Here is a 9,698-nt window from a genome sequence, read left to right as displayed (position 1 = left end):
AGATATTCATTTTATAGAACATGGAAATATTACAGAGCACATAGATCCATTCACACCAGTCCCTGTCCCTGAAGGTCCTTGCAATGTAATGTCCTGTCACACATGCCCTAGGGCCAATTATAGTGAAGCACATTCCTTTATCAGTACATTTTTATATTGGGGTAAGACACTGGCACACAGGATATCTGCCCACCCTCAAATGAACGCTGGCAACTACCACAATTCCTGCCCAGTGACACATAAAAAGCTTTCCTTAGGCCTCATTCACACTAGCGGTGGACCTTTACCATTCTCTGAAAAGTTGGTTCACAGGTGTTCAGGAGGAGATACTGACACCTCTAGAAATAGGGATTTTGCAATACAATACATACCACTATTAACCCTTGCAGTGGTGCTAGCCCCGCACTGCAAGGGTTAAGTGCTTGCTTTTTGCCTAGGGTCAAAAATAACACAAGTTATACTTACCTCAGCATGTACCTCTTACCTGGTACTTACCTGGTATGTACCTCAGCATCCTCACATCCTATACGCGGCGTACAGAACGTGATGGCTCAGGGACCTTACACTGCAGCAGCAGAGGGGGAGTAATGCTCCAGGGACTGGTCTAAGAGCAAGCAGGCTCGGAGGATCGGGCCAGTATAACTTTTTTTTTTATTTTGACCCTAGGCAAAAATAAGCACTTAACCCTTGCAATGCAGGGGTAGTACCACTGCAAGGGTTAATAGTCCTTCTTTAAAAAAGGAGAACTATGGGGTTAAGTCTTTTCCCCATAGTTCTCCTAAGGGTAACGGGAGGACACAAACTAGCGTCCTTCCGTTACCCAAAGCTCAGTATACCGCGAGCTACAGCTCGCGGTATACTGAAATGCCGCAGCCAGAAAGGATCCCAACAATCCTGTCTGGATCCACCCAGCTGCGTGAGTGACAGCTGGCTCTATCTAGAGGCAGAGCCAGCTGTACACGCCACTCCCCCCGTCCGTTCCGCCAGTCAGCGCTGAAGGATCGGACAGGGGAGGGGGGGAATCCCTGCAGGGAACCGTGAGTGACAGTCACGGTTCTCTGCAGGGATAGATCGAGAAGTGAGCGCCGGTATGTGTTCGCTCACTTCCCGATCTACTGAGCCGACCTGTGACCGTTTCATTGTCACAGGTCGGCTCAGATTATGAAGCTGGGTGAAAATCACTCACCTCATAATTCTCCTTTAAAATTAATCACTTACACATAGTAGAGGCATGGCCAACATAAAGCTAGGTGAGGACCAACCCGGCCTTGCTGCTATTACAGTGCATTAATCCTGCAGTGTACGCCTGAGCTTTGACTGTTTTGCTGAACGCAGTGGAAAGCATGCGAGCAGGAACGCGTCATATTCCGATGATTCCCACTGTGCTCAGCACGACATTCCATTGCAGGAGTGCTGCTCAGAGTGTTCAATTATTGTAACAGTGGCGGGTGGAAGGAACGCTCTGCTTCCCAATGAAGCTGTACTGAGCACAGCCAGAAGCAGGTGGAGATCAGTCGCTTCTTGTGTGATTACTCATATCGAACCTTAGCAGCATTTTTCCCCAGAGAGATCTCCGCTTTTATACAATTGCAATATGCTGAGTCACATGTCATTTTATATAAGACACGTGCCTAAAAAAATGCCTCTTTTTTATGTGTTTACTTTCCCACAGAAAAAAAAAAAATCAGGATTTTATGCCTTCATTCCATTAACCCTAGGACATAAAAATGCGGCCTTCATCATATTCATGTAATGCTACATATAAAAATGAAAGCAAGCAAGACCTTCCAAAACAAACACTGCCATTTCATTACACAACACATAGTAACATGCAAAAAACCCCAAACACTACCAATGAGTCATATAAAACACGCCGAAAGAACAAAAACACCCGGCATCCAGATAGCACAAGAACAAAGCTCCTCAAACTGCATTTACTGAATCTGGTAGCGAGAACCACAAGCTGCAAGTTTGGGCATCTTTAGGAACAATAGAATAATGTAAACACCTTCAAAGGGCCGGGATTCCAAAACAGCTTAGCAAAGGTGACAATGATGAATGCTTGAGCAGGAGGAAAGCTCACCCTAGGCAATCATTGGTTTTCACATGTTGAGCGTTTTACAGAGCGTAGGAACGTGCTGTAAAACGCCCAGGTGTGAACCAGACATTAAAGAAGAACTTGACCCATATCTACAATATAACAACAAACACCCCTTTAGAAATGTTTAGTAATGACAATCTATAAACACATACTTCTAGATAATTGCCGACTTTGTATTCTTTGCATTCCTTATTTCTCTTTTCTTCCCCATTCTTCTCCCACTGGCCATTTTTACTAAAGGCAGATGAATCCATCCCTTTACTTCCTGGAACTCTGGCACATGTGACCAGGACACATGACCATGCCCATCATCTCAGGGGAGGAAAATGCCTTTCCTCGAGATCTCATGGGAATAGCTGAGGTTTCCCAGCATGCATTGCTTGGGCACATCACTAATGCCAAAGGAGGACCAGGAAGTAGAAAGCAAGAAATTGTTTGTACCTAAAATAAAAATATGTTTAACTAATGAATATGAGATGATTTCATATCAGCATGCAGAGCTGAATATTGATGTGATTTTTGGACAAAGAGAGGAAAAGGGTTCACTTTAAAGTCAAACATTATAAATGTCAAATGTTTTCCTTAAGTGTGTGTTCACCTAACTGATCTTCTCCTCCTAAGTTATCACTGAACCAATTGCAAGCTGACACTTAAGGTAAAGTTTTCCAGGACAATATGTCTATACCTCTGTGCCTTATGGTTTTGGCTTTTTTTAATTTGAATTTCCTTATTTTTTATAACGTAGACAGAACTTGTACTGACCCTAAACCCCAACCTCTTAAATTAAAGAACTATGAGGTGAGTGAATTACACTCATCCCCATACTTAGAGCCGATGTGTGACATTGAAACTGTCACCGGTCGGCTCTATTGATCGGGGAGTGAACACATACTGCCGATCCGCTCACTTCCTGATCATCTCCCTGCAGAGAGCGGTGACTCTCTGTAGGGATTCCCTCTTCCCCTCTCCGATCCCCCAACGCTGACTGGAAGGACCGACAGGGGAGGGGGAGGGCTGGCTCCGACCTCTAGATAGGCAGAGGCATCTGTCAATCAGCCAGCTGGATGGATCTCGACAGTATTGTTGATCCGTCCCGGCTGCGGCGTTCTCAGCATATAGTGGGCAATAGCCCTCTTTATACTGAGGTTTGGGTCACGGGAGGAGATTAGTATATGTCCTCCCATGACTCTGAGTAGAACTATGGAAGAAAAAAAAACATTGCCCCATAGTTCTCCTTTAAGCATGACAAAAAGAACCTTGCCATGAACAGATTCTTCATATCATATACATAGGTAGCTTACCTGTATTTAGGCAGATATGTGCTCCTGGCCCATCAGGGATGTCGGTCTTCTAGTACAAGACTCTGCAACCTAGTGTAAAGAGAAAACATGCCGTTATAACATCACCATAACAAAAAGACAGAGGGAACAAGACAGAATACCAATACTGAACTAAGAGTGGGCAAAAAAAAAAGTCTAAAACATCTGCAAGATAAATCTATGCGCCACTCTGCCACGTATACTGCAAATAAAGCCCTTTTAGGTTCCAGCACATTCTTTCAGCTGTCCAGTCGAGTGCCCTGAGAGCCGGAGGCTCCGTTCACACTATCTGGGGTGGCTGGCATTTTTCTGCATCTGATCAAATCCCGCCTATGCAAGGGAATATAGAGAACACTTGTTTTTTTGACATGCTTACACTGCAATGCTGCCTACAGGTGGATTGCAGTGCGTTATAAAAAATGCAGACATGCTGATTTTTTTTCTGCAACGCACCAGAGCTCCACTGCAGTTCACAGAACTGAATGAAAGGTTTCTTTCAATGTCAATAAAGTAAAAAAAAAGTAAATAGTGCCTTGCGTTGTAGCAACACATGGCACCATATCCTGCTAGCAGCATATGGTGGCCAGTGTGAATAGGCCCTGAAAACCTGCAGAGCTCCAACATGCAAGTCAATGACCTGGAACCAGCACACAGATCAGGAGTTCTTACTGTACTGCCGACAGACTTGTTCCAGGTCAGTGATTGTGAAAGTACTGAAGCTTCTGAAAGCTAGGTAGCAGGCATTTTTAGAAGGTAAGGTCAGTCAATGCAGTCCAACCATTTCATTTGACTCCATTGCAAAAAAAAGTAAAAAGCCCAGAATACTTACCACTCTCCTGCCGTCAACCTCCCGTGTCTTCAAGAGATAAGCTTGCTGAAGAATCTTCAGCATCCAGCATGTTTCTGGGTGTGTGATGCCCAGTCCCCTGCTGGCTCTGTGGTTCCCTTCTGCTGGCCCATATATATCACTTCTGTGCCCTGTCATGGGGCAGAGGCCAGCAGCGGGGAACACAGGCACCAGACGCTTTGAAAAGATCAGATGAAAAGGGTTTTCCAACAAGCTTATTTCTTAAAGATGGCTGAGCTTGGCGGCACGGGAGGCAAGTACATATACTTGACTTTGCAGGCTAGACTATGTTATTTAACTTTCCTAAAAATCAACTTCTCTTATTTACGCCATTTTGGTCTGTTAAGAGGCATTTACCTCCACTTTCCTCATCACCAATATGAAGGCATTTTGTAATGAAGAACTCCAGGGAAACAAAAAAACGTACAGAGCGAAGTGCTTGTTTTGTCTAGGAGACTCAAAGCTGTGTTATTTACCTGATCCTCAGTCCCGCTGCCTCACTCCGGGGTGCTAGACTGGTCCCTGCAGCCTCTTTTCCCCTTTACTCTGGCAGTCCAAGGACTGCGGACATCATCATGCCTTATGTAGGTCCATTGACCTGCATTAAATGAGGAGATACCAAAGGACATTCCATAGTCGGAGAACAGGGGGACAGCTGGGGAAAGGTGAGTGCTGACAGTCACAGAAGCTGGGATCAGGCAAGTAAAAGGGCTTTATTCACGCCCCCTAGACAAAACGGGCACTTAACCCTTAAAGTGCAGGTGTAGCCTCACTGCAAGGGTACTTCGTTTGTTTGCCCGGAGTTCTTTAACAAATTTGTTGCAGTCATAGCACCAATATGTCAGTGTCACGTGTACAAATTACCTTGATTTGTCACATGCATCGGAAACAGCAAGAAAACCGTTGCAAAGCTTTCATCAATCTGGGACAGAACTTTCTAATATAGCCAGAACACCATAAATGTGTGACGAATGCTTTATTGAAGCATCCCCAGTAAGTGTTATGGGCTATAAAATAAGAAGCTGATAAATATTCTTACATAATTCTTATAGCATTCATTCACAAACAATCAACACAAAAACATCAACATTGAGAGTAAACCAAGAAACAAAAAGAAGGAGTAAATAAACGATATTCAGGAAAACACTGATGCAAATACTGTCAATTCTAGTGTATTGGCACACGGGCGATCCCTTCTCGCCATACTGCTACTTAATATAATGACATCCACTGGAGGTCATACAGAATCCTTGGAATCCTCACAGAGGAGTCAACTGAAAACTGAGGAAAAAGTTAAGCCAACCAGTCACTTCTTACCTCATGTTTAGCATCCTTAAACTTAGTACTAGGGATGCACTGATACAGGGTTTTTGGTAATGAGTACCGATATTTTTATCAATCGGTATATATCGATACCGAATACTATTACCGGCATCCCCAGGTAGTGTGGGCCTGGCTAATCAGGAAGCCAGTGTTCTATCGCAAGGACACCAGCTTCACGCTGCCAAGCAACACTGCAAGTAAGCCTGGCTTCTTAGCCAATCAGGAAGCCGAGAGGTGGGTCATGACCTCATTCGAATGCCTCCTGGATTCCTGATTGGCGGGGGAAGCCGGTTCCATGCTCCCTTGTGGCACTGCCGGTCAAAGGGAATATCACTATGAGAGGAAGTTCCGGTATCGAGGTAAGTATTGGAGCAAAAATACCCAAATGCTCAGTTTTAGACTCATTTCCACTCGCGGCTCACCCCTCCTCAACCCCACTCGCGAATACTCCTCTTCAACCCTACCTATGATAAGTCATGAAGACATTCCTTAGGCCTTGTTCATGGACCAGTTTCTGCCCCCCCTTTCTTTCTTCCCATTTCACTTCTCTTTCCAACCCTCTCCTTCTCCCCTTGACCTGTATGGGATTGGGGTGCTTAACTACTGGTCTTTTAATCCATTTTCATCGGATTAGGAACAAGTTGGAGTCCTCAGTGACCTCTCTGCATCCCGATATGATTCTTATGCATTTTGTATTTTATTGATTTGCACCTATTCTACCTCTGAGGTCACATTGCCCTTGAACAGAGGTGTGTATCCCCAACCTCTGTGCACTTTTTGGGTTTATTGGATTTGCATGTGTTATTTATTTTTGTCTTAGTATGTAAATCTAAAGAAAAGAACACTCTTGAAAAAAAAAATTCTAAAACCCAAATGAGAAGGACAAATGAATGCCGTCTGTTAGCTTGTAAAACGGATTAAAGTCACTCACTCATCTAGAGCATAAACCAAAAAGTAAAATTTTTGGTATAGGAGCATTTAAAAATGTATACTGATAAAGGTATCTATATGACACTCTGGAGGTATGTCTGTTGTACAATAAGCCACAAGGCTACAGTACAGAATGTTCCAAGGATGAGACTTTTCTCAAAAACATGAAACATTTACATGAGTTTGGAGCGTCTCAGTTCTAATGTCCTCCCACCGGCTACTGACATTTCATGGCGGTCTCACACTCCGAGGTCATTTTTCAGGTAGTGGCATACTGGATCAATACACAAGCATGCTTAACAATGGATTTACGTCCGGCCGATGCCCTTAAATGTGCTGCTAATTGGTCATTCTAATCCTAATCAGAATTCAGCATTAAAAAGAGACCCACATGAAATAACCACCTGCAAATGCTAGATGCCTTGCAGTCGCATATCTCCTCTTGCATTTAAGTGTATGCAAAGGAAAAATTTGCTAGAGTAGGGATGGGTTAGACCTTCTGTCAGGTTTTTATTGCAATCTGTGCCCCCAATAGGGAGATTCACCCTCATTTTGTGACCATAGTTAATGAGACAGAAGCTGAGGCAAATCAAAACCTTTAAGGTTCCATTCACATATAGCGTTCCTGCTTCCCACGCGGTTTTCCTGCAGAAGACTGCACGGGACGCAAACGCTATTTGTGCAACAACTGCACAGATTCGCTTGTCTGCGGCTATTATATAGCCGCGAACGCGCAGAATCCGCCGTATTATCGTGCTTGCACTATTTTTGGAGCCGCCAGTTTCAAACCGCGCGGTCCCCACAATAGTCTGAACAATGCATATTAAAGTGCATTGTTTTGGTTTTGAGCAGCTCCGCGCGTGTGCAGACAGCTGCTCCAGTGTGAATGGAGCCTAAAAAGGTGTCATCAGAGCAAGAGGTGAAGGAAAATGGTAATGAGGACAGCTGTCACCATGATAACTCTAGTGTGGGGAATTCAATTCACTTTGGAGAGATCTCCTTTTATTTCTTGTTGTGTTTCCTGTACAGGAAGTGAAGGGAAATCCTCCCCACAGAGATACTGACAGTAAAAATGACCTTGAAAGGGATTTCCACACTTCGTTGCTCTATGCAAAACTAAGTAAAAAGGTTCTGGCTTTACATACATTGTAATATTGTGAAACACCAACCCAGGCAGAAGTCAAACCGCCTGCCACTCTTTTCAAGGCAGTGACTTTGAAGGTGTTGAAGCCAGAGGAAAAACCTGAAAGCCAGCCAAGTAGAATTTTCAAAAAGGTAGACGAGGAAGGCAGCTTACTGGTCTCATGACGGGTTTATTTTTCATGACAATCTGGCTCTCAATGTGTATACAGCTCAGGCCTGAGCAAACGCATTGCCGCGTGTTTCTTCCAGCAAGATCCAATTTCACTTCCAAATTCTCTCAATCTTTGTTTCGGCAATGCCATATTACTCATTCACCATTGTTCTAAACTGCTCCCTGTTACAAGACATGACCTCATCATAGCAAGCATGTTCCTCTTACCTCTCCCAACCAGGTGTAGTCATCACTCCACATAGTCTGTCACTACATGACACATCTCACTGTCTCGTCTGTCAATCACTCTACTCTGGCTAGGCAAGCCTTTTCCCTTTGGGTCAGCTGGGTGCAGTTATGACATCCAGCCAACACGTGTAGTGAGGAAGAGAAGGGTTGCCAATGCCGAGTCCAAATGGACAGCAATTTATGCACGATTTGTCCTAAACAGCTTAACCAGCTGAAGGAATCAATTCATAGGTTGATTAAATAGTTTAAAGTGAACCTGTGCTTTGCCCATGCAGGGGATGGGAGGATTAAAAGGAAATATCTGTTGCTTTACCACGCCTTGGCAAAGAACAGGTTTGCTGCAGTTGTTTCACCTGCTCTGGAACTGCACGCTGCGATGTGAACTGGAGCAAAAAATTCCATTGGAATACATGGGTCGCAGTTTTGATCCGGTCTGCAACTGCTCTGCTCTGCATCTGCTCCGCGCTTGGTGTGAACAAGGCCTAACAGCAGAACTAAACTTACCACCACTGCAGCCAAGCAATGTCCAGCTCCCTTGCTGGCACCAACATCTTCTGCTGGTACTTTTCGGAGTTTGGTGTCTACAGCAATCTTGAGTGGCTGATCCAGGATGACATAACCCCGCACATGTGCACCAGAATTGATTCATACTTTAGATTGTAAGCTCTGACGGGCAAGAGCCTCCTTACCATCTTGTCTTGATTTGTATTACATTTGAAGGGTCTTACTTTGATGTAAAGCTCTGCGCAAACTGTTGGCGCTATATCAATCCTGAATAATAATAATATTAATAGTCCTGATGCCAAGGCCCGCCAACATAGTACACCGAGCATGTGCAGTTTGGTGTACTTATATAAAAGTTTACTAGCAGGCAAGCAAGAAGCTTTTTTGCAGAAGAGGCATTGTATGCTGTTCTTCTGCAATAAAAAGCATACCAGCCTGCAACTTCTATTTGTTTTTGCTTAAAGGATAATTAAAGCCTCTGTTTCTTTGCATATATCTACTGCTAGCAAGCAGTAGATATATGCAAAAAGTGTACAAAAATTAAGTCTATGGACGCGTGCACCCGCATGCAGACACCGTGGGACAGGAAGTGCCAGCAAGCTCAGAGGAGTCAGCGCCGGATCGGAGACCAGCGTACCAATCATTCGATGTAGTGACCGCATTCATTTTCTTTTTTACACTTTTTTCTTTAGTTTCACCTGGCGAGATACGCTTTAATGGCACCCCAAAGCACATAGCCATCGCCTATTACGTTGCAATGTAGTTCCAAGCTATTTTAAAATAAGGTGCTTGCAGTTTTTCAGTGTGATTTAGCTGCAGTAGGCAGCACATTCATTCTAAATGCACTACTGCACCCACACCTATCCAACAGGTATGCATGAGGCTAAGGCTCTGGACATCAGAACCGCGACTGTGGCCTCGAGGTAAGTATGCATCTGTGGAAGAGGAGGGTAGGTTAGGGTAAGGCAGGGGAAGGGGAGAAAAGGACACGTGCACTTATAAGTCAGCCTCCTGCAGTCTTCATCCTTTTACATGCATGCAGAACCATAAGGAAAAAGTTTTGGTTGTAAAGAAGATTTTTGCATAAACAGAACTCACCTTACACAGGTTTTCCACAGATATATATATATA

At 44.2% G+C, this 9,698-nt stretch overlaps 1 protein-coding gene across 2 annotated transcripts in view; it reads right to left on the bottom strand.

Annotated features, from left to right (window-relative positions):
• WDR37 (WD repeat domain 37) overlaps positions 1-9,698 on the bottom strand; it is a 119,106-nt gene that overhangs the window by 101,159 nt on the left and 8,249 nt on the right. For both annotated transcript variants that reach the window (XM_018554188.1, XM_018554189.1), the window contains exon 2: positions 3,403-3,471. The gene's annotated coding sequence lies outside the window, so the exon portion shown is untranslated. The remainder of the gene's footprint in view (positions 1-3,402; positions 3,472-9,698) is intronic.

This window comes from Nanorana parkeri, unplaced genomic scaffold, assembly GCF_000935625.1.
Source record: "Nanorana parkeri isolate BGI_ZX_2015 unplaced genomic scaffold, ASM93562v1 scaffold145, whole genome shotgun sequence".
Lineage (NCBI taxonomy): Eukaryota > Metazoa > Chordata > Amphibia > Anura > Dicroglossidae > Nanorana > Nanorana parkeri.
Note: the sequence above shows the minus strand (reverse complement) of the source record. Positions and strands in the feature narration are given on the sequence as shown.